We start from the raw sequence: 27006 nt of genomic DNA, 5'->3' as shown, positions 1-27006 counted from the left end.
TAGCTCTAAAAATTAACTAAGGACCGCATTTGTCAAAAATATCCTAGTTTAAGATTTTGGTAATACAGCAACAGTAATTCCGAAGTCATTTATGACAATCAGCGTGGGAAGCACCCTCCTTCGGGAAGATCCTTTGCCATACAATACTCTTTCCCTGTCAGGTAATAAGGAAGCATGGCCGTGCAAAGTAACCTTTTGTGGAAAGAAATACTTGGCTTCAAGAAGGCTTGAAGTTCATACGTTTTTCTTGAATTAGATTCCCCATTAATTACTTTAGCCACAAAGAGGTAATTATCAGAATTATGTAAGCGATTAAGGAGATGCTACTCCACATTCTTTCAGCTTGTTGACCTTTCTCACCTTATTTCATGTGGCTATCTGAAACATCAGTGATTTACATGTGTTTCTTTCTTTCTTTCTTTCTTTTTAACAGATTTGTGTGTGTGTGTCCCCCCATGATGAAAACATCATTAAAATAAAATCTCATGAATAGACTCTTAAGAAGCAGAGTCTACTTGAAGTCCTGGAAAATGTGAAAGCACTAATATTCATGGACAACTCTACACTCTGAAAGTTACTGCAAATTTTGTTGATCTCTATTTTGTCTAGGAGTTTTTCAAATTTTCTACCATGATCATTTGTTAGTTTTATCATTACGTAATAAAGGCATTACATCATACAATCTTTTGTTATCCATTGCAGTTTTAAAACTATTCCTTTCCTTGTCCTCAGCAGATATGTCATAGATTATTAGTACACAAGCAAACACTTTCAACGTAACAGTACTTTATAGTGAGAAGAGCTATACTGAGCTATCTCTATCCTAAGACAATGCACTAGAAAAGCACTAGGAATTCTTAAGCACTAGGAATACAGAGACGATCAAGGGGCAAGTTCCTTGCCTTCGAGTATACATAATCATTATAGCAAATGCTTAAATAGCACTTAGTATATAACTCACCACAGCAGTTGTCTTATACTCCTTTTTAATAGGTGAGCAGAGGAAGCCACAGGGAAGTCATAGGGTAAAGCCAGAATTTGAACCTACGTAGACTAGTACTCTCTCCACGGCTTTAACTACTACGTTAAAATATATATATATATGAAAGTCATATATATATATATATATATATATATATATATATATATATATATATATATAACTCCAAGTATTCCAAAGTTACAAAACACTTATCTACCAAAACTCAGAAAGGAGCACACAAACTTGCATAGAAAATAAACATGTAAAAGTTCATAAATAAACCACAATATAACCTGCTCCACATAATATACTGACTGCAGTGTCCTGGGCCTCTCCCATCCTTAGGTAGCCGGAAATTACAACAAAATAATACTTTTCACCTTTGGAAGCCACACCATCTCTCATACCAACCAACCAATTACTTGCTTAGAGAGAAGAGGAAATAAACCTGAATATCATAAATATATATATATATATATATATAAACATATATATATATATATATATATATATATATATATATATATATATAGCACTACTGATGTAGAATCATTGTTTAAAGACAATAACTTCAATAGCAGAGGGAACTTTACCATTGCAGGCTTCAGATTACCTCTATATTTCTCAGATTTCGTGCTAAATCATAAAATGCCATATTGTGTCTGAAGCTGTTTTTTCAATAGTCCATTTTCTTAAATGGACTAGCAAAGCAGTAAATACTGAGGAACATTTTGGCTCCCAAATCCTAAAGCCATTCTGATTATGCCTGGGTGATCATGGGGACATCATTGGAACTACCAGAGGACTGGCTGAAATACCAGTGTTCTGGCCAGCTTATAAATTAGAAATTACACAGAATCCAATTTTATTTTTTTGTTAAGTAATTCCTATGAGGCTTTTGGGCTGTCAGTGTAACGTCCTTTGATGTGTAATCTTTATCGATTAGATAGGGAACAATGCCAATCCCCGGCATAAATACTTTCACAATCTGACACTGAAAACCCACTGTAGGGCATAGGACCTGCAAATAGGATATGAATCACACACACATCCACTCATTCAGACAATCCACAAATACTCATTTTTAAGTCTACTATATGCCAATAATGTACCGGGCTCTAAGATGCTAAACCATGCTAAATGCTGAAACAGACATACTCAGTTCTGGCCCTCCTGGAACTTATTACCTACAGAAGTGCCTTCATTGTAAATGGTCAGGTCTCAGCCAATGCTATTATCAGCAGGTGACCAAATGATAGAGCTTGCTTTCTAAACAAGCTCCACACTCTTTGCTTTCAACATTTTTGCTTTCCTTCAAGGCACATAATCCGGTGGTCAATTTCTCCCAGTTAGGGAGGTTTGGGGAAAATTTACCCAGTGAACAATTCCTTGTGGCCTCACCCTTTCCTCACGCTCTCCTCTGTGCTCTTGAGCTAAAGAGACCTGGATTAAAGTCACTTGCTCTAACCTTATTATTTTAAAATACGGCTGCTCCTGCTTTGAGGATTTCCACTGGACCAACACGGTAGCAAAGCAGCACTGAATCAGAAGCAGGTAAATTTCAAAATGACAGCTCTAAAAATATCCACTTTCCTTTTGTTCTCCGCCTATCCCTTTGCTCTGAACACCTTTGCCCTGAGCCTTTGCCTTTACCCTTCTCTGATTACTGCTCCAAAAGGGTTTCCACGAGCGGGGGAGTATTTATGGTTTCATTTGCTCCCAAGTCCTTGGTGGCAAAGGATGCTTGCTTCCTGATTCTTACTAATTGTGGAATTCACATCATTAACACAAAAATCATCATTTACAAAAAAAACAATTTCCTCAGCTTCCTATTTCTTCTGGGCCAACACTGAAAGAATATTTTCAAAGAAACAATATCCTCTCTCCTTTGCTCTTCTGAGTTTCACGTTCTTACCTCTAGTCTCATTTTCAACCCTTATTACGGGATGCATCACAAAAATAGAAGAAAGTTCTTTGTGCTTTCCCTGTACCAGCCAATTATTCTAATTTGTTCTGTCTCTAACGAACAGAATGCAAAATCAACACAAAGCCTGATTATGCGACCTCTTCCAAGGGAAAGGTCTGAGAGTTGTCTATTTACTAATGAAGCTCAGTGTGTATTAAGGGTTGACTGAAGCAATCATCAGGAATTTTCATCCCTTAAATTAGTGTTTTCCACCAGATGCACATCTTTCATTTAGGATAATATAGCTTTTAAGTTCAGGAGACAGCTGGAGAAAAGAAAAGAACAAAAGGTAACCAACACAACATTTTAAGTGATAACACAGTAACAGCTCTCAACCTTCCCTGAGGAATTCAGCCTATTTTATGGACACAATTTAGTACAAACTCATAAGAAAGCTAACAAAACCCAAAACCGCTTCACAATAGCGTAGAGAGGTAAAGGTCAAAAATTATTACTGCCAGGCCCAGCAGACAATGGCACCTACCGCAAAGAGCACAGGACAGGAAAACCTGGAAGCCTGTGTTCCAGTTTCGGTTATTCCTGTAAGCATTAGTATGATCTGAGTGAACTCAGCCTGCCCTGCTTTTTCCGTTTATAAAAACCTACATCATCCTCTCAGTAGAATGAAATGCCACATCTGAAAAGTTGCAGACCTCTTTAGGAAAGAAACAAAACCCATGCTTTCCAACCAAAATGGAATAATTCAGTCAATGGAGACAATAAAAATCTGCCATAAAGCAATTGTTTACTTGAAATCTATCTTTTGTGGTATATTTATTGGGGTAAGGAGTGTAAGGAAATCATAATTAGAGTTACCAATTATTCCAGAAATCAAGGTCGTTAAGTTCAGATTCCAACTTTGACCTTGACCCAGGCTTACAGAGATGTAAGGATGTCCCAATACCTCATATCCAACATACATGGGAGAATCAAGGTATGCAGACAGATCCTCTTATAAATATCCCATATGTAGTGGTTTTAATACAGGGTCTCAGATTCGTTGCCGTTCTTCGCATCCAGATGTGGGCATTTTTCCCTTGAATTTGGGCAGGCTTTCCATGCCTTCAAACAATAGAGCAGGGGTCAGTAAATTATGGCTGGTGGGCCAAATCTAGGCCTCTACCGGCTTTTATAAATGAAGCTTTATTGGAACACAGCCATGTTCCTTAGTATATGTATTGTTTGTGTCTGTTTTCACATCACAGCAGCAGAGCTAAGTAGTTGCAAAAGAGACTGTATGGCTTGTAAAGCCTAAAATATTGACTGTCTGACACTTTATGGAAAAAGATCTCCAACGCCTGCAATAGTATATAATGAAAGTGATGCTATGTAACATCTAAGACTAGGTCATAAAAGGTCATGCATGATTTTGCATGATTCTCGTGGAATGCTTGAACCCTGGACACTCATTCTTGGGATACTCTATCTTGAATCCTAACTACCACGTTATGAGAAGTCCAAGCCACATGGGCAGCCATCTATAGGCACTCCAGTCAACAGTCCTTGTTGGGCCCAGTCTTCAAGTCATCCCATCTCAAGGGCCAGACGTGTGAATTAAAATTATCTAGATGATTCCAGCCCCAGCCATTTGAATCCTCATGAGCTGAGGTTTCAGACATCAGTCATGGAGTAGAGACAAGCCATCTCCTCTGTGTATTGTTTGAATTGCTGACCCACAGAATCTGGGCACATATTAAAATTTTTGTTTATTTCACCACTAACTTTGGACTTCTTTATTATGTAGCAATAGATGACTATAGCACTGTGTCTGTACACAGGAGATCTGCATTTCACAGAGCACATATTTAGATGTGAATGTTGACTGCTCAATTTCTAAGAAGAACGTATACACACATATAGGTACAAAATGTTTATGTATATGTAAATATTAGACCTATATAAACTAATCTATATTATCCATAAAATGAGGGGGCCCTTGATAATGGCTAACATTTTTTTTCGGTATTTATTGTGTTCCAAGAACTGATAAATTCTTGCATTGTATGAATTTTCTCTTTTAACCCTCAGAGCAACTCCCTGAGAGGAGTAATGTTATCTGTATTTTATAGATGAGAAAACTGAGGCAAAAACAGATAACACGCTCAAGAGTACTCAACAAGTAAATTTTAGAGTCAAGATTTGAACCCAAGTTCTCAAGTTTTAGATCCCTTACTCTTAGTCACCAAGCTATATACTGAGGAAGGGGATGAAAGCTGAAGCCATTACCTCATGCTCAAGAGGTTAGACAGAAACTTAGCAGGTATGGTTGAAAGAAGACAGGACTTGGAGTCGTAAGCCCAGAGCCTGAGTTATGAAATGAATTCTCCTCTCATCTAGATATAGGTTTGTTTTTAGAAAATGAAGAAGAGCACTGCATATTCTGATTGTTAATTTCTGTACTTAATGATGACCAAAGAATGGAATTTTACCAGGGAGTTATTTTGCAATGACATAAATTATTGATTCAAAATCAAACCTTTATTATAAATTATTGATTCAAAATCAAATCTTGATTAAGTCTCCATCGCATCAGAAGTCTCTCCCACTCTTCATTTCTTTTTAAACCCTTTTCTGTCTACTCTTGGCCAAAGCTTGAAGCCTAATTTAACATTTGGAAATAAAATAATGAAATAGTCATCACACAGCAATTCCAATGCCTACTGAAATGGAAGGTCTAAATAATTTTTCAGATAATTTAGGAAATTAAAAATATTTACATCATAGATGCAAAGACAGAAGTTACTTGTGTAATAAAATAAATGGTGAGACAAAAAGCTTCTGGTCAAGTAGATTTGTTTAAATATGAACACTAATCTGAGTTCTACCTCTGTGCTAAAACCCAGTGACAGGTTGCATACAGCTTCTAAAGGGATAGTTCAGTGCACTGGGTCAAATTCATGCCATAAAATGTGGTATTAGTAGTAGTACCAGAAGACAGAGTGTGACTGTCTTCTTTGGGACATAGACGAAGACGCCAAGATAGACAATATCAAGGACAAATTATGTAGAATAAGATATTATCTCAGTCCGTGGAACATGTCATCCAGGATAGAACAAGAAATAGATTTATTATCAAGTACATGAAGCCAGAGACAGTAAGCAATGAGTGGTAGTTGGTTAAAATAGACAGGTTTTAGAAGTAGAGGCACGGATGTGGAAAACAAACTTAGGGTTACCAGGGGATTGTGGCAGGGAGGCTAAATTGGGAGATTGGGACTGAAATATACACACTACTATACATAAAATAGATAACTAATAAGAACCTGCTCTTCTTATTAGCACAGGGAACTCCACTCAATACTCTCTAGTGGCCTATTTGGAAAAGACTCTAAAAAAAAAATAAAAGTGGATATATGTATATGTATAACTGATTCATTTTGCTGTACACCTGAAACTAACACAACACTGTAAATCAACTATACTCCAATAAAAATTTTTTTAAAAATAGGTTTTAAGAACGATAGTCAGGGAGCAGTGTGGATTGGAAAGACCTGGCAAGAAATATTTCTGCATCCTTAGAAAATGCTCCCCAAGTTGGCTATGGCAAGGGTGAGCATTTAAGAGATCTTTGACCTAAGGAGGACATGAGATGAACAATCTAACCCAGTGTGCATGAATTATTCTCCTCGGTGCTATCAGAAATCAGATGGCATCCTAGAGCAAGGGTCAGCAGATCTTTTCTGTAAAGGGTCAGATAGTAAACATTTTGGATTTTGTGTACCATATGTCTCTGCTGCAACTGCCCATCTGCTGCTGTAGCACAGAAACAGCCATGCACAATACGTTAATGAATGGGTGCGGCTGTGTTCAAGCAAAACGTTATGTACAAAACCAGGAGTCAAGCGAGATCTGATCAGTGGGCCAGAGTTTGCGGACCCCAGTTCTGGGTCAGTGTTCACAGCTGAATGAGTCATGAGGCCTTAAGTTCCAGTTCTCATTGTACTACTTTCTACCTGGGTGAACTTGGGTTCATCCCTTTTATTTATATGGGCCACTATATTAGTCAAGGTAGTGGGGTGGTTTGTTGTTTGTTTTTTTTTTGTTGCCTGAGACTGAGCTACTGTCCCGATATCTCACTCTAAAACCTATAGAAAGAGAAGGGCTGTGTTCCTCCAGCTGTGGCACCTCAGGGTAGGGTCCTCTACCTAAGGCTCTGAAAAAGTAAGGAGGGCACAGTGCTACCTCATAGTACAAAAAGGTACATGAAAGACCTATGTTCTCCTTCCTCTGCTGCTGGCAGGCACTAAGATGAGGAAGAGATGCTCAGAAGGCCATGGCATGGTGATGGAGGAGTCCAGTCTGGCTGCGGCACCTTCACGACCTTAGGAAAACTGTCGGCAAGCTTTCATTAGAGTAGGTTCAGGCCACAACGTGCATATTCATCTTTCATCTGTTTAAACAAGGCACTAACTAGTAGGTGTCACTGGTCACTTCCTATTGAACAAAGCCTACAAGATTTTAGGTAAGCATCAAGACACTGATGTTGGGTCAGGCGAAGATTTCTTAGCTATGACACCAAAAAGTATATTGATAAAAGAAAAAAATAAGCTGGGCTTCATTCAGATAAAAAATAATGCATTTCAAAAGACACCATTAAAAAAGTAAAGACGTGCCATGAACTAGGAAAAAATATTTGAAAATCATATATCCAATAAAGGACTTGTATCCAATAATAACAAGCGTTGGCAAGGATACGGAGAAACTGGAACCCTCATGCATTGCTGGTGGAATTGTCAAATTCGAAACTGCTACTTTGAAACACTGATTCATCATATGACCCAGGTAATTACCCCTAGGTAACCACCCAAGTGAAATTAAAACTACATGCACACATCAGCCAGAGCGGCGAAAACGTGGAAACAAACCAAATGTCCATTAATTGGTGGATGGATAAATAAAATGTAGTATATCCATACTATAGAATATTCTTTGGCAATATGATACATGCTACTGCATAACCTCAAAAACATTACGCTAGATAAAAGAAGCTAGACACAAGAGACCACATACGGTATGAGCCCATTTATATGAAATGTCTACAAAAGGCAAATCTATAGAGGTAAGAAGTAAATTATCGGTTGAATGGGTCTGGGGGTGGGAATGAGAGTGATTCCAAATAGGCACAAGGTTTCTTTTGGAGGGTGATGGAAATGTTCAAAAATTAGATTACATGATAGGTGCATACAACTCTATAAATTCACAGATTTTACTAAAAACCACTGAATTGCATATACTTCAAAAGAGTCAATTGTATGGCATGTGAATTATACATCAATACAACTGTTTAAAAAATAAAGAAATTTAAAAGAGAAGTCAGGGACAGCCCTGACCCCAAACCTCACTATGAAATGTTAACATATTTACACAGAAATCTGCCACTTCTCCTGATGTCGCCCTTCCAGAAACTTGACTCTTAGGATGAGAAAGAACACGAACGAAGAGTAAGAGACCTCCAAACAGGGTCTAAGATAGCCGTGGCTCATTTATGCACTTTAGACTACAGGAGAAAATGGAAGTCCTCCCCTCGCCCCTACCCAGCCTGAGATGAAAACTTAATGACTCATAGGTACAAATGCAGGGCACCTAATTTGCAGCTCGATTATCTGGTTTTCCTCAGCAGCTACATTAACTAAGTGACAGTTAATACTGAGGATGGGATCAGAAGCAAACTATCAAAGCACAGGCCTCTGGGTCTGGTCAGCCCCTTACAACTTCACACCACTGAGGGCAGGGCAGCAACGGTACCCTGGTGGCCAAAAATGGTTATGACATCTGTTATCTGAGGCTGGAAAGAGAATCAGTTTCTCAAAATGAGGTCATCAAAATGGCCATGGGTATGCACCCATTTATGATACAGGTTCTCTTGCCTCACTCAAACCAACTGAATCAGAACCTCCAACAATGATACCTAAGAATCTGCATTTTTAACAAGCCCCCTCGATGATTCTTATGTTTTAAATTTTATTGTGCACAAGAGCCCTTTACTTAGAGAATATTAGAGATGGAAGGAACCTTGATGATCATCTAACCCAAAGTTCACATACTGTAGATGAAAACACTGGGGACCAACGATGTAACATGATTTTCAAAGATCAAATCGTTCTTTAAACTCTTTAAAAACAAAAACAAAACTATGTCTCTAGTCCTAAAAATTGTCAAGAATACTACTGACAAAAGAGAATATAAAATGTACCTTGGAAATATTTTCTTCAAAGATTGATGAAGATAACATGCTTCATCATTTAAAGGGATATGTTTCTGCTCTCAGGAAAATTAATCCAGAGCACCTCATTACCTGAAGCTGCCAACTAAATGAGTCATCGTAACAGTTAAATTATTTTTTCCTTGTTGGTATGTTCAGTTTAATTATTGCCTTTTTTCCCCAAACCTACCTCCCTTGAGAAAATGCATAGGTTATTTGACCCAAAACACCAACATTCTTACAGATCACAAGCATTAAGTCATCATTTCCTCTGAAGCCACATCTCCAGGGCTGCAAGTCATATTTTTCTATTAATGCAGCCTGAATTCTCCTGTGCGTGGGTCCTAAATCATGAGCTAGCAAGAGGGAGGAGATATGGGGATATATGTATATGTAGAGCTGATTCACTTTGTTATAAAGCAGAAACTAACACCATTGTAAAGCAATTATACTCCAATAAAGATGTTAAAAAAAAAAAAAGATTACATTCTATTGGAGGAAAACAGTCAATAAACAAATATACAAATGAATTAAAAAAAAAAAAAAAGTGGGTTTCTGTTTCCAGGGGCCTATTTAGCCAGTGGGTTCATCCCCGGAAACCTCAGGCTCCCTTTCATTATTCCTGCTTGATCCTGCCTTTTGATAATTTCCAGTCAAGCACTGTTGTCTTATTTTCTGCTTTAGACAAGCTTAAGGGAGAGTTTCTTAAGTCACTTGACCAAAATATATTTTGGAGCATGGAAAGAACATAGTTTCTTTGTTTTTGGGGGGGTTTTGTTTTCACAAAAGGATTACTTGGATTCAAAATCTTGTTCACTGACTAGTTAATCGTGATGTAGTGACCTGACAAATTTCTCAGCCTGTTAGAGGCTTTAATTTCTTTTTCACAAAATGTAAAGAATAACACCTACCTTGCAAGGTTTTTTGCAAAGAGTCTAAAAAACGCGTAGCACGTAAAATAGATAATATATGTAACACGAACAGTGTCGATTGTATATATATAATTGTCAATGAAAAAATGTTGCCTGCCATATCAGTAAACAAAGGATGTTGCAGCCATCAAGCCATCACATTATAGCCGCCCCAAGAGTGAACCCTGAGGAAACTCAGGATGGAAACAGGATGCCCACCATCTAGCAGTCAACTGCCACAGCCTCCCCTGATGGTGCACCCCGAGGGAACTCAGGATGAGAAAGCACAGGATACTGGCCCACATAGCTGAGGTGCATATCAAAGGAAGGATTTCAGTGAGCCCAGACTTTTGCATCTTCCCATACACAGAAAAACACTAAAAATTCATTAACTCGAGATGTCTGGTTTTCTTTAATTAACAGGAATCTTTCCATGTTCCGATTACCTGGTCTTTGTTGCAAAAACTCCTATAGTTGATGGCTCCTCCCTCTCCTTTTTGGATCAGTCCCTCAGAGAGAGCTGAGAGGCTGTGTCCCAGGCTTAAGTCCTCAGTTTTGCCCACCCAATAAAACATATTTCTCAACTTTGAGGTTGTGCATTTTTTTCAGTCAACATCATATACATGTTAAATATACATATATAGAATATATATACACAAATATACATATATATTAGTGTAGGGGGTAAAAACATGGACTTTTCCTTGTTATTTAACCACTCTGAACCTCAGTTTCCATTTCAGCAAAATAGACATATTAACAGGTCCTAAATCACTGTGTTGTCAGAAGGGCTAAACACACATAAAGCATGTACCCGCTGTCTGGCAAACAGTAGGAGCTCAACAAATGTTGTCCAATGGCAAGGCAGCCCTCAAGAGACCAGCGGTCAGTACGTGGTGGGTATTATGATTATTGTTCATTTCTTTCAGGGGCAATCTGGAAGCGCAGAGGCAGAGGTTTGGAGGAATTTTAGGGGTCCACACAATACACCCAGGTGGGAACAACACAGATCCCCTGAGTGGGGTTCAGGGAGCACACCTCAGCAGCCCTGGCCCTTCCTGCTCTCTCAGTTGGGAGGGTCTCAATGCTGGACTTTGTATTTTCAAAAGATGGCCCGGGCCTTCTTCAGAGAAGAGGAGGTGACAGACAGCATGATGATGGCTGATGAAGGTGTGGGATGATGAGCGGAGAGTCAGCTTGTACCAGAAACATCAACACTCAACCAATGCCTGGCTCTACTTCCTCACCTGTTGATTGATGACTAGGCTTTATCTAGTTTCAGGACGAGAGTAAAACACAAGGATTCGAAGTAGAGTCACAGGTGTAGAAAACAAACTTATGGTTACCAGGGGGGGAAAGTGGGGAGGGGAGAGGGATAAATTGGGAGATTGGGATTGACATATACACAACACTACCTATAAACTAGATGACTAATCAGGACCTACTGTATAGCACAGGGAACTCTACTCAGTACTCTGTAATGACCTGTATGGGAAAAGAGTCTAAAAAAGAGTGGATTATATGTATATGTATAACTGCTTCACTTTGCTGTACACCCGGAACTAACACAACATTGTAAATCAACTGTACTCCAATAAAAATTTAAAAAAACACACGCAAGGATTCTCCAAAGATCTTATGTTTGGACCTGATTCCTAGATCTTCTTCTGGGAATTGGGAGTGGGAGGAGAGAGAGTAAAGGAAACAGTGGGGTGGGGCGGGGGGACGTGCATAGGGAAATGAGCGCTTCATGGTGGAAGCACTGAAGCACCACAAAAGGAGTTCCATCGATCCTGGAGAAATCCCCTCACGTCCCCTCCAGGAAAACTTCAAAACTCAGGACTGTCGATTCAGCGCACCTGAAAAAAACAGAGCAGATGGACGTCAGGACCCCGTTGGGATCCTGCAGCTCCATGGCTGCGGCCCCAGCAGTTTTGAGGGCAAACAGCTTACTCCAGAGTATTGATCCAGACACAGCAAGGTGCAATCTGCTTAAAAAAAAAAAAAAGAAAAAAAAAGTCTGTTTGAGAAATAGACCCACAGACACAGAAAACAAAATTTCGGTTACCGAAGGGGAAAGGGTGAGGGGAGGGATAAATTAGGAGTGTGGGATTAACAGAGACACACAGATATATGATATATGTAAAATAGATGAACAACAGGGTCCTACTGTAGAGCACAGTATTACTGTGCTCAATATTACTCAATATCTTGCAATAAACGATAATGAAAAAGAATCTGGAAAAGAATATATATATATGTATGTATGTATACGTATGTATGTGTGTATGCGTAACTGAATCACTTTGCTGTACACCGGAAACCACCAACAATGTAAATCAACCATTCTTCAGTTTAAAAAAATAATTTAAAAATAATTTTAAAGTCTGTGTATGTACAGCAACCCTACCCCGTCAAGCCGGGAAGACGAACAGCAGTTAAGCGTAGACAGAGGCAACCCACCACATTGTCCCCAGCACGCAACTCCAGACATGGTCAGAAGCCTTTTACTGCCTGAGAGTTTTAGCACATGAGGGGGAAGCTTTTCAATCCAATTAGCATTCAATGGTCCTGATGCTCAATCACAGGGATCAGCTGTGAAGTTACTAAAGCCATTACCAAGGGCTGGAGTCGCCAGCTGAGTTTAAAATGTCAGTGCCTTTCCCCTGACACCACCTCCCCTCTTCCCACTGTCCCTCCCAATCAGAGGTCCTGATAATTTGGTAACCTTTCACAACAGCAGGCAGTCATCCTTCAGTCTTGGGATCAGGGACTTTGAAATACCCAAGGAGTCAATTACAGCTTGGCTCTGTCCCTGGGAAAAGAAAGCAGCATCCGAGAGGTGGAAGGAATTGGGGTCCTGGGCAACGCGGGCACGTGAGTTCCGAGGCGCCTTCTCCCAGATGCTGCCTGCATCCCACCAAAGCTTCCGAGGAGACCACAGCCTGTAGGGGTAGAAAGAAGAGCCTGGGAAGACCCAGCTCAAGGTTGCTCTAAGCAAAAGAGAATATGAATGGAGAATTGTCTCGAATTAGAGGAGGATTGCAGGAATGTAACCCTTTGTATTCTAAAGATCTGACAGTGAATTGGTAGGTAGGTAGGACCTTGGCTAGTTGGTAATCAATACCCATTGGCCCTTTCTCTTTGCTGCATCCAGATTCCCTTCGACAGCCCCCTTGCCTCTGGGTGGGGCCCTGGGACGAGCCCTGACCAGTGGACCATGCGCAGAAGTGGCTCTGTCCTCTCCGGGCAGAAGAGGCCAAGAGCGTGCGTGCCTTCTCCAAGCTCCCTTCTTCCAGCGCCGGGGCTCTGAGGACCTGAGGAAGGTGACGCCACAATGTTGAAGGACCCTGAGTCCCTCACATCTGCAAAGAACAGAGTCTCCCACTCCAACCCTAGCCAGTAAATCGAGCAAGAAAGAAGACTTGAACCTGTATGGATGAAGAATGTCGCCTGCCCTATCAGTCAACAGAGTGTTGCAGCCATCAAGCCATCATCAACCATGGCAGCCATCCCCGATGGTGCACCCGGAGGGGATTCAGGATGGAGAAAAGCAGGATGCTGGCTCTAGATAGTTCAAATGCACATCAAAGGAAGGATTCCAATGAGCCCAGACTCCTGCCTCTTCCCGTACATAGAAAAATGCTAAATTCATTGACTTGAGATGTCTGGTTTTTCTTTAATTAACAGTAATCTTTTGATGTTCCGACTACCTGGTTGTTTGGGGGTTTAATGTTTTGTTTTGTTTTGTTTTTGCAAAACTCCTATATGTCCTGGTTCCTCCCTTCCCTCTTCAGTGCAATCTCTCAGAGCGATCTGACACTGCCTCCCGGGCTTAAGTCCTCAGCAAGTCCACCAAAAAAAAGATGATTCTCAACTTTTAGTTGTGCATTTTTTTCAGTCAACACCTGCTAAGCCACTGAGATTTTAGGTTGTTTGTTAGTACAGCTACCATCAGTTATCCTGACTGACAAAATGACATAATCAGAATTACAAACAAAAATATCCATCATATATATATATATATATATATATATATATATATATATATATATATATATATATATTTATTTATTTATAAACAACAAAATAACTGAATTAACTGTCCAAAAAAGGGAGCTGGTTAAATAAAGGATGGTACACGATACAGCCGTTAAGACACGTCTTTAAAATGATGCTAATGACATAGGGATACGATAAAAAGTGAACTTATTGTTTTTTATACTGCAGAGTAGTAACCAAAAAGTAATTGTGAAATAATTTAAGTACTTTGCTTAGAGTCTTTGAAGGGGATTTATGGATCACAGATTTTTTTTTTTTAAATTCTCCCTTTCCCGTCTTACCACAGCACTTGCTCCCACACTTCCTTCTTCAAATATTCGTGCACAAAATCCCCGCCACTAGCCTACTTACCTCTAGCCTCCCCTTCCTTTTTTCCCCCAATACTGTACCCCCAAAACTAAAGGACAGTCCACCATGCAGAAAAGGAAGAATAGGTGGAAGGAGGGTAAGACTGCTAACAGTCATACATCAACAATGCTCACCCAGAACCTCTGGCAAAAGGAACTTCATTTTTCTACATCTTTCCAGAATCAGAATCTTGCTCACCTCTGGCCCAGGCTCAAAGGGAGCTCTTGTCGTCAGAGAAAAATTAAGGAGTTCTCCACTGCCTGTGAAAGTAACTGACGATGCTTTCTGATACATTGCAGGCACGGAGAGAGAGCATGTTTAGCTTAGTCAAGGCCTCTTTTATGACATGGAAAGAAAAGAGGTCAAAGTTACATTAAAATGAAGAATCAAAGAGTTCTTTGATTTTTGAAAGAAATCATTAATTGCATGACTTTTGATCAGACTGCATGTCTTATCAAATCTGGAGCTCATACTTGCACGTGGATGAATAATACAAGAGTCCCCACAAGATCCCTCTCCTCTGCAGCCCCATGTTTTTCTCCCTTTGGCTGGTGACAGTGGTTTTGTTCCTCTACGTGAGTTGGATGGGTTGGGAATGTGTCACTTTGAAAAGAAGATGCCCTAACACCTGTCCATAAAAAAGGCAGAGTTCTGGTTACCTCAGCTCTCCCATCCATTCTGGGCACCCACTCAGGGCTCCAAAATGATCTTGTTGGCTGGGCCTTCACAGTAGATAGGTGTGAATTAAATGACGAAGCTCTGGGCTGCGTCAGACAGAGGGGGCAAATCATAGTGTCTGATAGGACAGGTATTTTGCCTGTTTTTAAATTTCTACACAATGGGGGATCCTTTTCTAGGCTGACCCATCTGGAAGTTGCTTTCCCCGCCCCCCCCACCAGGTATCAAATTCAGCCTCAACAGAACATGGGCCCTCAGAGATGCCACAAACATAGAGACCCCAGAATGAGAAAAAGGAGAGCGCTGTAAACCTGGATCTCAAGGAGGACAGAAACAGGCATTTTGCAGACAGCATGAAAGGAAAGCACAGAAAATGACTCCACTTAAAACAGAATTTTGAAAAAAAAAAACAAAAAAACAAAAAACAGAATTTTGAGCTACAACAGCTCCGGGGACTTGAATTCTCTCCAGTTAGTAAATACATAGTTTGCACCATCTTACCACAGAATAATCTGAGATAAGATGAGAGACAGGGTACTAAAGATCGACAAAACCTAGATTTTGTGTGAGGAGGACTCTGAAATGGGCAAGAATAGAGACATCTGCACTCAATACAAAAAGCTGAGAGTTTTGTCCACCCTTGTGAGGAAGGTATTAAGAACCTCAGTAAAGGGGCTTCCCTGGTGGTGCAGTGGTTGAGAATCTGCCTGCCAATGCAGGGGACACGGGTTCGAGCCCTGGTCTGGGAAGATCCCACATGCCGCGGAGCAACTGGGCCCGTGAGCCACAACTACTGAGCCTGAGCGTCTGGAGCCTCTGCTCCGCAACAAGAGAGGCCGCGATAGTGACAGGCCCGCGCACCGCGATGAAGAGTGGCCCCCACTCGCCGCAACTGGAGAAAGCCCTCACACAGAAACGAAGACCCAACACAGCCAAAAATAAACATAATAAATAAATAATAAAAATTTTTTACAAAACACCAAAAACATAAAATCTGGAAAAAAGTTGAACACCTATATACGCCCTGCAGACTTTACATTTAGTATTTTGAAGGAAAAAAAAAAACAAAGAACCTCAGTAAAAATGACTTAGAGTCTTCAATTACTCCTTTTCTTAGTAAAAGTGGAGGGAGATAAACCACCTTAGTAATCGTTACGGATAATATCCGGACTATGGGTGTGTCACTGGCAATCTCAGAAAGTGGGTCTCTCTTGCCCTCCTGGGGCCCCTGGGGCTGTGCCAGCCCACCGGCACGCCCCACGTGGGGTGTCTGCTAGACTAGGGCATGGGTGGGGAGGCCCAGGTGTGAGGGGCCAGGTAGAGTACCTCTGCCTCCCCCCTGATCTCCTCCACAAAACTGCCCCTCCTCCTGAAGCCTGACCCCCAAGTCACACGTTCCTTATCATGACCTCACTGGGTAGTGATGACCTCACCGGCCGGCCTTCTAACAGTTTCCATGGCCGCGTAACTGCCAACGTGCTGCCCTCAGAGAAACTTCCCTGACAGTTCTCCACCAGATACCGATCTCTTTGGTTGTCTGAGTGAGAATGTGTGACTGGATCGTCTATATTAACTCAGACCTGTGCTCTGTTCCATGGGTGGGCAGTGCGGCAGGTACACCGAGACCGCCCGGAGGCATGGTGTACACACAATCTCACCTGGCTGCCTCATGTTCCTGTGGGGTTTGCCCACTACGTATACCTGAGCGCGTTGCCAGCTGTAAGTAATACCAGTGACCTGGGACACCTTCAGGGACCCACAGTGCTCACTGCTGAGGACAAGTGAAAGGTCATCCCTGGACAAGTGTGCAGGATGGTCCTGATCTTTATAAATGTAGCTTCCCCTTTGGGCTACAGGATGCTTCCATTCAGACCCTTTCCTGATTGGCCTCTTAGCAAAAGACAAGTGCATTTTTGTTGGCAAATGGTAAATGGAGCAGTTTGAGGAAGAGGGCCACTCCTGAAACACACCTTCAAACCCAGGCACCTCTGTGCTGTCATGGAGACATCTATATCGGTGCCCTCAGACACATCCCATCCTGAGCTGCTGAGTACTAGGGGAGAGGGTGGTGCCATATTGATGGGAAGACTGGAAGCACCAAGAGGGATGTTGAAGTGCTAATGAGACTGGGGGGCTGAGGAGATGGTGTCCCAGGAGGCTGGGTTGATGTGAGCCTAGACTTGGTACCCAGAACGCGGTTCTCAGTCTCCTGATCACTCTGCCTCAGTATTCGGCCTTGTTCTAATCTACATAAAAGTATCAGAGGGCTAGAGTTCAGTGTGGTGGAAACAGGCAGTATAAATGGGGCCCAAGAGGGGTTGCCAAGGTGGGAGGGGTTCTTCACCAATTTATATTAGATTATTTTTTTCCAAAACTTGAAAGACATTTCCATTAAAGCCTCAGAAGTGACAGACTGCAAGAAATGTTTTCTCTGTTGTGGAAGGGAGAGATGGAGAGGCTCATGATTGCAATGACTTTCGGGTTCTACTGTTTTCCCTGGAAACGGTGAAGAGACTTCCTCATGTGCTGCAGCCGTAGGCTCTAGGAATTGCTTTTGCAGCCAGTGTCCCTTCCCTAGGGACTCATAGAGGTGATGGGCCAAGGCTGTGTTTTGGATGTCAAGTCGATTAAAGGTCTTCAGCCAGAAACTGGGAGAGACATGAGAGAGGGAAATTCTGGCAGGAGACTGTGTACAGCAGAAGTGACTGATCAGTTCTGATTTTCTTTGCAGCAGCAGTGGCTCCCGTTTCTCCTCCTACCCCTGGTCAGTACCATGTCCCCTACCGAGGGTGTGGAGAAACGCAGTTGGGCTGGCATGGGGAGACATACTGCCTGGTTGGTGGCTACCGGGCCTACGGGGATGTTCCTTTGGCCACGCCAGCAACGGTGGAAGCAGAGAAGCCAGTCCCCAGACGTGCTCCCAAGAGAAAGCGCGCTCTGGAAGAGTCAGACGAAGACCTGGGTTGCCCCAGACCCAAAATCCGGCGATTGGAGCATTCAAGCAGCTTCGGACTAGAAGGTGCTTTGATTCTCAAGCAGGGTGGCCCAACCTCTGGGCACATCCCCTCTGCAACAGCCCCAGTAAACCAATGTCCCATCCTTACTTGCTCAAGGTCGGCAACAGGGAGTCCCCTCCTAAAGAAGGTTCTCTCGCATTGCCACTCTCTCAAAGGCTGCCCCCAGTGTGGTTCCCTCCTGTGGGCCTGATCAGCCTTAGGGCAGAGTTGTCTCTTTCCTTCTCGGAGTCGGACCAAATCGTCTTAGTAACACCTCTTCACAGTGGTGACCATGTGTTTCACGGGGGCTGCTGCTGAGCCTTTATCTCATCCTTTCACGGTGGAGAGAGGGAGAATTATAATGATTTTTACTTCTAGGGGAGAGGGTGGTGCCATATTGATGGGAAGACCGGAAGAACCAAGAGGGCTGTCGAAGTGCTAATGAGACTGGAGGGCTGAGGAGATGGTGTCCCAGGAGGCTGGGTTGGTGTGAGCCTAGACTTGGTACCCAGAACGCGGTTCTCAGTCTCCTGATCACTCTGCCTCAGTATTCGGCCTTGTTCTAATCTACATAAAAGTATCAGAGGGCTAGAGTTCAGTGTGGTGGAAACAGGCAGTATAAATGGGGCCCAAGAGGGGTTGCCAAGGTGGGAGGGGTTCTTCACCAATTTATATTAGATTATTTTTTTCCAAAACTTGAAAGACATTTCCATTAAAGCCTCAGAAGTGACAGACTGCAAGAAATGTTTTCTCTGTTGTGGAAGGGAGAGATGGAGAGGCTCATGGTTGCAATGACTTTCGGGTTCTACTGTTTACCCTGGAAACGGTGAAGAGACTTCCTCATGTGCTGCAGCCATAGGCTCTAGGAATTGCTTTTGCAGCCAGTGTCCCTTCTCTAGGGACTCATAGAGGTGATGGGCCAAGGCTGTGTTTTGGATGTCAAGTCGATTAAAGGTCTTCAGCCAGAAACTGGGAGAGACATGAGAGAGGGAAATTCTGGCAGGAGACTGTGTACAGCAGAAGTGACTGATCAGTTCTGATTTTCTTTGCAGCAGCAGTTCCTTTGGCCACGCCAGCAAAGGTGGAAGCAGAGAAGCCAGTCCCTAGACATGCTCCCAAGAGAAAGCGCGCTCCGGAAGAGTCAGACGAAGACCTGGGTTGCCCCAGACCCAAAATCCGGCGATTGGAGCATGGTGCCAGGAGGTAGACCCCACAGCATCTTGCTGGCTGAGGCACTCTGAAGAGAGGGCAATGGTTTAACTGCCTAAGGCAGCGAATGCCTCTTCCTGCAGTGACCCACCCCGTCCCCCCACTGCCCACTGCCACAGATCACAACCTGCGTCGTTCTGTTTGAGCCTTCCTCAGCCAGGAGCCTCCTGCCACACTAAATGGCCAAAAGCAAGGAGCCTCAGAAACTGAGGTTTGAAATGACAGTCTGCCCTGAACATCCCAGGGCTGAAGCTGGCCTGGAAGAAAACGTGACGTTCCTCTGCTCAATCCTCAGGGGCCCCTTTGCCAGCTGAAGACAGAAAAGTCTGCACTCTGCGAGCCGAGAAGAATGCAGGAGCAGAGACAGGGTGCAGAGAAGCCTTAGCAGGCTACCACATGGGCTCCTGCTCTGAGCCAGTGTCAGCGGCCACCACCACAAACCAGGGGGGAGCTGGGTTTTTTGAAACTGAAAGCAGCAATCTGTGGCTTCCCAAAGAGCCTCCTGCCTGGGGTCTCAGGAGGCAGGATAGAGAGACCCAGGAAGACCTGCTCCCTGAAGCAAGAACAGGATGGAGAGTCAAGCAGCACGCACCCTGCCCCGAGGTTCACATGCTCCTTTATTCCCAGCCCTTTCTGTCCCCAGGGGGGTCCCTTACTGCTCAATGTTTTTCTGTAACAGACTTCTAGGGTCGCCAGTGCTCACACTTAGGTCACTACCCCTGTGCTAGGCACTCCTGCTACCCAGGAAAGGTTCCAAAGGTGGAACAGCTCCAGGGGGTGCCAGGGATCAGAGCAAAAACTGGAGAGGCTGGGGATGAAGGAGTTTGGGCACAGTCCCTAAAGCATCTCAGTGGTTGAGCTTCTGTGAGAAGGCACATCCCCTCTGTGTGTGTGTGTGTGTGTGTGTGTGTGTGTGTGTGTGTGTGTGTGTTGGAGGGAGGGGGTCCCCAGAGGAGGCAGCTAGGGGGAGGGCCTGAGGCTGGAAATGGGGAGTGGCGTGCGGCCTCTGAGCAAGCACAGGCACTTAGCCCTTGAGGTTTCTGGGAAAGCTAGAGTCACAAGGGCCTCGAGATAAGGCAAGTGTAGCAGCAGAACCCAGGTGCCAGGTCTTTTCTCAGAACCTATACTTCTTCACAAGGCCAGGCCTTCCATGCTGAGGTAGGAGGGATCCTGGACAGAAGGTCGGCCAGCAGCCCTGGGAGGAAGGTTGCTGCGATGGGGGCTCTGCTGCCATGGAAATGACTTCATTTCCTTCCACTCAAATAGCCTACTGACTGGGTTCCTGCTCTGTTGAGGAAAAGGGTCGTTGACTCTCCCCAGAAGGTGTTCAGTTCACATCCCAAAAGTCCCTCTCTTCAGGCCCTGGGGAGGTGTAGCAGCTCCTGAGGGCGCTCTTTCCTGAGGCTGGCTGCCAGAAGTGTGTGTGTGTGGGGGGGGGGGTTCCTGAGAGTTCCCGGGTGCTGGTTGAAGTCCCCAGAGAATGGTCATGCAGGTTGGGGAGTCAAGTAGGTGGAGAGAGAAGGTCGGGGGCAGAGGGCCCCTTCCTGAATCCAGAGCTCACAAGGTTCCCCCCCCATTTCCAGAAACTCTCTCTTCCCCCACACCAGCCCACATGGCCCCGTACCGGGAAACCGGGAGCCCAGAGCACCTGTGGCCGCAGAGACACTGGCACGCAGCCCTCGGAGTGGGCGGGGCCGGCTGCAGGCAGATGGGGACGCGGTGTGCTCCCGGGAGGCCTCGGGCTGAAGGTGGCCCTCTGAGAGAAGCGGCCCAGCTTGGCCAGGAAGGTTAGAGGCGGGGGAGAGCAGCCTAGGGCGCCCCCTCGGAGCAGTGGGAGTGGGAAGAGGCGCAGGGGCGGAGGGAAGCCGCGACGGGAGGCGAGTGGGCTCTCAGCAGAGGCCAGCTTAGCCCGCGGGAGCTGCCTCGGAGCAGGGGGCGGGAGGGCAGTGCCGCCCCGGGGCTGCCGGGCTTCGCGGATCGCGGCTCTCCGCACACGGCTCGCAGGACCCTGTGACTCTGTATCCCCTCCCTCACCCCGCCCCCCTCGCGAGGCCGCGCCGCTGGGTGGCCTGTGTGGACGGGCACAACCCCATCGCCCGCCCCTCCCACACCCGCCTCTGCCCACCCGCCTGGCCCTGCGCAGCTTGCGGCCCGGGGGCCTCGAAGGTCCCCGCGCACTCAGCCAGCGGCCTCTGCTGTGTCTGCTGCGTCTGCTGCTGCGGCCGGAACCCGCGTCCAGACCACGCCGGGCACCTCCAGCACCCCGAGTCCGCGGGAGCGCACGCGGGCCCTGAGGCGGGACTTCCCGCTTGTGGACGGGGGGCTGCAGTGTGTGCGGGCTGGTGGGGGCCGGTGGGGGCCTAGCCTGGCCCTGGGCAGGGGAGGAGGTCCGGAGCATGCAGAGCTAGTGGGGAGGCTCCCTCACACCACCCCTGGATGTCCTCTCCATCATCTATGGATGCCCTTCCCCTTCTCTGTCATCCCCTCCCTGGTGGGAACCCCTCAGCCCAGGCCTCAGCTGCTCCTAGTATAGTCTGTGTGACAGTGTGAGGTGGGGGACCCCCCGGCTGGCCCAGGCCAGGCAATGTGTCCTGCCTGATCCCAAGACCTAAGGAGCCCACCCATTTGCCTTGACCTCCCTCCAGCCACAACGACATGCCCCTGGGTCCTGAGGCAGTTTTACCACAATGGGCTCCAGGATGTTAATCTGTGCAATTTCAGCCATGGCCAGACCAGCTTGGACAGGCTGAAAGACGGTCTCGTGGGTGCCCAGGTACCAAAGGGCCACACAAGGTGCCACCATGGCTGCTGGGGAATGTGGGGCAGTTTGGGGGCCTCAGAGACCACAGGTGAGTCACACTGGAACTAAGTTACCATAGTGGCCTAGAAAGTGCCATGCCATGGATGCTGGGGGCTACAGGGGTCACAGTGAGCCAACCTGACGGGCATCCAAGTACCACAGAAAAAGCAACGCGTTCCATGTGACTTCTGGGCACAGTGAGTGCTGTGCCAGCTGAGGAGGCTATGAGAAGCCCAAGGAGTTCCAAAGCCCGAACCGAGCCCTGGCCTTCCCTCAGTTCTGGTCAGCCTACGTCCCATGCCAGACCCACGAACGGGATGCTGTGCGCCTCACCCCGGATCAAATTGACCTCATCCGCCTCATGTGTGCCTCCTATTCTGAGCTGGAGCTTGTGACCTCACTTAAAGGTAGACGGGGGACTTCCCTGGTAGTCCAGACGTTAAGACTCTACGCTTCCACTGCAGGGGGCTCGGGTTTGATCCCCGGTGGGGGAACTAAGAGCCCTCATGCTGCGCGGCACGACCAAAAAAAAAAAAAAAAAAGGTAAACAGACTGGTGGTGGTAGGTGCTAGGGACTTCAGTAAGCTACCCCTGCCTCTGAAAATGATCATCTGACCTACCTGCCCCCAGCTCGCAACAATACCCGGAAGTTGGCTTGCCTCATTGGTGTGGAGGGCGGCCACTCACTGGACAGTAGCCTCTCCATCTTGCGTACCTTCTATGCGCTGGGTGTGCGCTACGTGACACTCACCCACACCTGCAACACGCCCTGGTGAGCGCAGTGCAGATGGTAAGGGCCCAGTGAGGCAGGGATCTGCCCAAGATCACGCTGGGGCCCAAAGCAAGTTTACCCCTGGGATCCGCCCTGAACCTGGGGTGGGGAGGGGAATGGAGGTTCGCAGAACAAGACTGAATCCCCAGAAGGGCCCTCCTACTGCCAGGCACAGCCCAGTTTGGGTCCCTCCTCTTGCACCAGGGAGTTGCAGGTGTAGACGGTTCGACAGAACCTCTTTCTAGGCTCTTGTAGCCAAGTCATGGCCACCAGTCAGACTGCCTCCTGGCCATCCTGCAGGGCACAGAGCTCAGCAAAGGGGATCCACCCCTTCTACAGCAATGTCAGTCGGCTGACCGGCTTGGGCGAGGTAAGGACCCGGGTTCCATACCCTGCCCCACATGAATGTACAGCCCCGCCTGTTCCCTCCAGATAAATGCACACAAGGTAAATGCAGCCCTGATGCCCTCTCCCCATCCTGTCCCTGCAGAAGGTGGTGGCAGAAATGAACCGCCTGGGCATGATGGTGGACTTGTCCCATGTCTCGATGCTGTGGCACGGCGAGCCCTAGAAGTGTCACAGGCACCTGTCATCTTCTCCCACTCAGCTGCCCGGGGTGTGTGCAAGAACACTCGGAATGATCCTGATGATATCCTGCAGCTTCTGGTGAGAGACTGCCCTGGCCCTCAAACCTAAAGCAAGAGGTTCAAACCGGGAGCCCTTGAACCCGAGCCTCTTCTCCCTCAATTTCCTCAAACCCCAGGTTAAATATCTTCTGCCCCCAAAACCCACGGTCCACAGCCCCTGAACTCCTGAGCCCTAGGTGGGGGTCTAGGTGGTAAGATACTCCACCACACCCGGAAACCCAGGGCCAAGACACCACCCAGACCAGGGCTGCGGCTCCTCCATTCACACAAACCCAGAGAGGAGACGACTCTGACCTCAACACCTTCCTCACAGGGGCCGAGAGAGTGAACAGGCAGCTGGCTGTGCTGGGGGCCAAGCTGACTGTCCACCGGCCCGCCCCTGCAGAAGAAGAACGGTGGCATCGCGATGGTGCCCTTGTCCGTGCGGGTGCTGCAGTGCAACCCGTTAGCCAACGTGCCTACTGTGGCAGGTGAGCCTCACCCTGGGCTCTCTGAAAACTCTGATTTGGAGCTGAAGCTGGGTCCAAACTTGGGGAGGACTTCAGAAGAGCCCCAGTGGCTTGACCCACCTGTTGGCAATAGGTACAGCTCCCAAAAACCCAATAACGGACGGTACACAGCACCTTGGTGCCATGTGGAACTGGAGCCACGGAATCAAAACTGCGGTACTGATGGGTAGCAGGGAGGCTGTCAGACACAGAGCCCGGGTGCTGCCCATCTGTGCCTCTGCAGGGGCTCCTAAAGCGCACTGCCCCTACCTCTGGCCAAGGGACTGGACAGCTCCTTAGGTCTCTGGGGTCTTCATCAGTTGTACTCTTGTTCCTCTCTCATCCTCCACACCCGGGGAAAGGAGCCCCCACAGGTTCTCAAGGAGACTGGGAGGCAGGGTGAATCGTGGGTGGGAAATGGCCCAAACAGGGGGCTCTGGGGTCCACTCCAAATCTGAAGTCCAGTCTAGAGCCAGCTGGGATCACTTCAGATCAAACCTCAGGGCCCTCGAGTTGGTACTCTCGGTGCCAGGCCACGAAGGAACTGGACTGTTTGGCCTACAGGCTGCAAAAAGGGGAATCAACAGAGGCCAGTCATCACCCCCACCCCTGCCCTGGAAGCCCCACACTGCTGACTTCCCATTCTTCAGATCACTTCGACCACATCAGGGCAGTCACTGGATGCAAGTTCATCGGGATTGGCGGAGATTATGACGGGGCTGGCCGGTGAGTGCTTCCCCATGGCTTGTCTCGGGCTGGCTGGGCAGCAGTGGGGCTTTCACAGCCACCGTGCCCACCACACTGTGGTCCTCATGGCCTTGACCATAGCCTCAGGTGTGCTGGCCCAACTGGTATCTCCCCTCTCCCAGGGTCTGCTTCCTGGGCTCTCCTGTCTGCTTGGCCCTACTCTAGGTCATCATATTTGTCTAAAACACCACACAGAGCTCATCTGCCCAGCATCTGCGCCCATGCAGTGCCAGCAGACCCACGGCCTCTGAGCAGACTCTTCGCAAGGTCTGGGCTGGGCTGACCATCGTCTCTGCCTGCAGCTGGGTCTGTGCATGCAGGGGGGTCAACCCAGTTCTTAAAAAGCTTTTCTTCTCTTTATAAATGGAGGCAAAAATTGCATTCAGTGAAAGGCATAGATCTTAACAGTACAATTCAATGAGTTTTGACGAATAGTCGAGGCGCTCTTGGGGCCTTCCTTTGAAGGATGAAGAGCAGGAGTGAATCATTTACTCTCTCCAAGTCTCCATTTTCCATATCTGACCAGGGCTGGGGTTCAGTGGACCCTGGACACATAGGGCTCTGGTTCTGACTCAGGACCAGGGAACAGGTCTGAGGCCCAATAGCTGGCTGGCTGGCGGCCACACAGGTTCCCACAGGGGCTGGAGGACGTGTCCATATACCCGGTACTGATAGAGGAGTTGCTGAGGCGTGGCTGGAGTGACGAAGAGCTCTGGGGTGTGCTTCGAGGAAACGTGCGGCGGGTCTTCAGACAGGTGGAACAGGTATGCTGGGCTGGGCAAAAGAGTAGCTCTGAGCAGGTGGTCTGAGCAGGTGTACGTGGGGGTGCTGTGAGAGGTGCTGCCCGCTGACTGCCGCCTCCAGGTACGGGAGGAGAACGAGGGACAGAGTCCCTTGGAGGATGACTTCCCAGATGAGCAGCTGGGCAGCTCTTGCCGCTCCGTCCTCCCACGTCTGCATCAGAGAGAGGATCTGGCTCCAGACCAGAAACTAACCAGAGCTGCGGTTCGTGGGAATCCCATTTTGTCACCTAAGTGGTCATTCTCAAAATCTTGCCCCCACATGGGCCCAGGCCTCACAGTTATTGCTGCCTTCCCAGTCCTCATTGTTTGGCTCTGGTGATCCAGTTAATCCTGCCAGATGTCACTTTGGCAGCCACAGATACCCCCCAAAGTTTCCTTGCATGCGAGCACAAACATTTCCTATGTATTATTCTCTTCTGATAATTCTTTCAATGTATCCCTTCTGGCTTTGTGCAAAGCGATTCTTTGTTTTGTACACGGGGACCACATCTGGGAAAACATCGCCGCACCCTCATAAGTGACAGGGGGAGACCCGAACTGGCCAAGCCATGACAGGAGCTCGCCGCTGCTGAGCTCTACAGATCCCGCCCCTTCCACACAGTTCGCCAATTCCGTGGCGAGCTCATCTTTCTTGATGTTCTTCCCTTAGGAGACGTGTACAATGCAGCAGGATTCTCAACCCGTTCCCCGTGGTCACTTGTGCTAGATGGAGCTTTGCAGTGTTCTGTGCCGGCCGTGGGCCGCTGGTGGAACACTGTGTGACAACTGCCTGCACAGGACTTCAGGGTTCATGAAATGTCTGTCTTCCCAGCCTGACGCTGCTGAAAACCACGCTTCCCAGAGAAGGAGAGAGATCCAGCTGGTCCACACCTGCATACACATTTGTTGACATGTGCAGAGGACAGCAGGCTCTAGCAGGACCCACATCAGCCTAAATTCAAGAACTCCGGTGCCAGCCCTTGACAGCAGCTGAAGGGGGGTTTACAAGAGATGCAACCTCGAACCATACCCTAGGCTGAATCAGAGGTGCTGTTGGAAGAAATAGGCCGTTGTGTCACTTTCCCGAAGAGTTTGGCCACGAGAAAAGTCCCCCAGAGCCCAGCACTGTGGGAGAGGCCTCACCCACAGAGCAGGGCAAGTGTCCCAGGCAGGGTGCCCCGCGCCCGGCACCCCGCCAACGCAGCAGGAAGGTGCCCCCCCCTACGCCCCAGACAACGGGAGCTCTCCCTTCCTCAATAATTGAGCTTCTCATCCAAAAGAGGTTCTCTTCCCACCCAAACATTAGAGCTTCTAAATATTTCAGGATCCCTGGGTTGTAGAGGGTCACTCGCCGTGCCCTTTGGATAAATGAAGCCAACGTCAGCTGCTTCTGGGCTGGCCTTGAACAAAACCATC

At 46.8% G+C, this 27006-nt stretch overlaps 1 long non-coding RNA gene and 1 pseudogene across 1 annotated transcript; one reads left to right on the top strand and one right to left on the bottom strand.

The window, feature by feature from the left end:
- Positions 1-7955: 7955 nt before the first annotated feature.
- On the bottom strand, positions 7956-12318 carry LOC132362758 (uncharacterized). Its single transcript, XR_009502479.1, has 2 exons — positions 11921-12318; positions 7956-11333 (listed from the first exon to the last, which is right to left on the bottom strand). It is a non-coding gene; the product is annotated as an uncharacterized LOC132362758 (long non-coding RNA).
- Positions 12319-21953: 9635 nt separating this feature from the next.
- On the top strand, positions 21954-25959 carry LOC132362745 (dipeptidase 2-like; annotated as a pseudogene).
- Positions 25960-27006: the final 1047 nt, after the last annotated feature.

Source organism: Balaenoptera ricei, chromosome 3 (genome assembly GCF_028023285.1).
Source record: "Balaenoptera ricei isolate mBalRic1 chromosome 3, mBalRic1.hap2, whole genome shotgun sequence".
NCBI lineage: Eukaryota > Metazoa > Chordata > Mammalia > Artiodactyla > Balaenopteridae > Balaenoptera > Balaenoptera ricei.
This window is presented reverse-complemented; position numbering and strand designations above follow the sequence as displayed.